This window comes from Herpailurus yagouaroundi, unplaced genomic scaffold, assembly GCF_014898765.1.
Source record: "Herpailurus yagouaroundi ecotype Mexico unplaced genomic scaffold, PumYag 191, whole genome shotgun sequence".
NCBI classification, from domain to species: domain Eukaryota; kingdom Metazoa; phylum Chordata; class Mammalia; order Carnivora; family Felidae; genus Herpailurus; species Herpailurus yagouaroundi.
The window spans coordinates 1701712-1704340 of record NW_024412422.1 but is presented as its reverse complement, the minus strand read 5'-3'; positions in this window follow the sequence as shown (position 1 = coordinate 1704340).

The following is a 2629-nucleotide window of genomic DNA, read 5'->3' as shown; positions in this document are numbered from 1 at the left end:
GGCCTGACTGCTGGTGGTGGAGTGGGGTAGAGAGAGCTGGGTGGAGAACAGGATGAAGGGGGAATCTATCAATGGCAGAGACTTCTTCTGCCAGAGGCCTGCAAGTTTTTGAGGGAGGTGGGAATGGCTAGGTACCAGGGTCCTCAAGGCCACTGCCCCCACCCTGCCTGCAAATACCAGACAGCAGCCCCCTGATGCCATCTCACTTGTAGGCCCATGCCCGCATGAATGAGTGCCCGAGCTGGCATGACGACTGTGTCCAGGACACCCCCTGGGCATGCCTGTGTGGACCCAGGTGAGAGGGGTGATGAGGGAGTGTGACAGGCGTGGGCAAGGCCAAGGTGCTGGAGGGTGGGGCTGCAGACTGAGCCCACCCTCCACTCACCTGACTCGTGCTGGTTCTGCTCGTTTGTAGGCAAGTGCCCAGGGAGAAGCTGGGTAGGAACAGGGACAGACAAATTCCTGAGAGGCAGGGCTTTCATCTCAAGTTCCCAGGTGACGCTGGTTGACTTTATGGTGCTGAAGGAGCTGCTGGTGCAGGCATGAGCTCAGACCAGCCAGGCAGCCTCCCTCCACTGACCCTGCCTAGAGGGCCAGGGGGGCCAAAATCTCTGTTTGACAGATGGTGGGATCCTTCCCTGGCTTTCCTCAGGTCCTGTGGCTGCCCTTGGGGTCAGTGGCATGGCTATCCCTGTCTTCCTGTATTGGAGTCTAGAATCAAAGCCTCAGCACTGACCTGTCTGTGAGCCCTATGACCCATGTGGGGCTTGGTGGTGTTGTGCTGGGAAGAGTGGTCATGGCTGGTGGCATAGCAGGAGTTAATGGAGGCTTTCCTGGGTACAGGGTTGTGCCAGGGCCACAGCCCCATCCTGAAGATCCAGGGGGCAGGTGGTCAATCCCTCCCAGGGGCCCCACCAGGATTACATCATAGGTCCGCTTAGAAGGCTGGGAGATATAAGAAAGACTCCTCTCTGGTCACCTATCCTTGGCCTTTTGGTTTGTCTGAGTCTCTGTTGGATGAGCGAATGAATGAGCAAATGAGTAATGAATGAGTGAATGAGAGTCCCTTGCTGCCCCCCTCCCTATCTCTGTCTCCCCACCTTGCTTCCAGGTTACTCTCTGTCTATTCCTCCCTTCTCTTGCTCCTCCCCTTCACCTTAGGACTGTGACCCCTATCCGATATGGTAAACCCAGTTGGGGTTTTCTGTGCAGGGTTGGGTTACAGGTCCCAGGGTGTTGGACCCAGGGCTCCCTGATGGCTCTGGACATGCCAAGTCTGAGCCCAGCCTCCCATCTATGGACTTGCTGGATGGCTGCTGGCTTTGCTGGGCCTGCCTGGCTTCAATCCCTTCTGCCTGGGCTCCAGGATGGCTGGCTCTGGACAGCCTGGCTCCTGGAGGCTGCCCAGCCCTTGTCCTCCTCCACGGGGGAAGAATCTGAGCCAGCTGTGTTCCTTCTGCAGACAGTCGCTTTCCCGGCCTCTCCTTGGGAATGACAATGCACTTCAGCAGGGGTCAGCCTTGGGCCTGTTCCCAGTCCTTCCTTCCCAGGAACTCCTATCACAGCCCTAGGACCCTGCCTGATCCAATCAGAGTGGTCAAGGGATACAGGGTCTTCACTGGCTGGGCTGGGCCATGAACTAGCCTTAAAACTAAGGGTGGGGTCAGCTCTGCCCGAGCCACAGGTCCTGTGAGTATGTGTGTTTGTAAGGGGTGCAATGTGTCCCTAAAAGTCCTGCCTGGCAGACTTCAGTTCCTATGAAAGCAGTGGGGAAGGCATTAGAGTTCCCTTGCATGGTCAGTGGCTCTGACCTCCTCAGGTCCCAGAATGGGGCTGGGGGCAGCTTCCTGGGAGACCATGGCTCAGTTCTCAGGGGGCTACTCTGGCTTGCTACCTGCTCCCCGAGTCACCCCACTGGCCAGGGCCAGTGTGGATGCCAGGCCCCAGCTCCCAACCCACCCATGGCTGTTGTCTGGGTTCATGGAGGCCCTGCCCCACAACCTCACCCTCAGTGTCTCAAGACTTGGGTTCTGACAGAAGAGAAGTGCACAGGACAGTCCAAGAGGAAGGCTGAGAGGCAAATGGACAAGGTTGGGGAGTGTGGGGAGAGGGAGCACTGCAGGGCTGAGGGCGCTTGGGAGCATGGGATTAGATTTGGACTTGAGAAATCCCCTCGGGTGCTGTGTGGACCAGGACAGCGGGCTCTGGGATGGAAGTAGAAGGGCTGGTGAGGAAGCTGGTGAGGCCGGAGGGAACAGGTGTGGGTAAGGAGAGGGAAGACTCCAAGGGGCTGGTCTGAGCCCCAGGGGGTGGGGGGCACCGGAGGAGGACAGTCAAGAGAGAGATGCCTTTACAACGTCAGGATTTCAGGACAGTTACTCAGACTGGAGAGAGGAGAGGCCTGGGCTGGGGGCATGTGAGTATGAGCATGAGCGTGTGTGTGTGTGTGTGTGTGTGTGTGTGTGTGTGTGTGTGACAGAGAGAGAGAGAGAGGAGAGAGAGACTCTATGTGTGGGACTCTGTGTGTGAGTTTGTGTGAGTCTGTGTGTGAGGCACAGGTGCAGTGGGAGGAAAAACATAAAAGGCCTTAAAGACCAATAGTGCGCCTCTGCCAGGGAGACTCCTACTT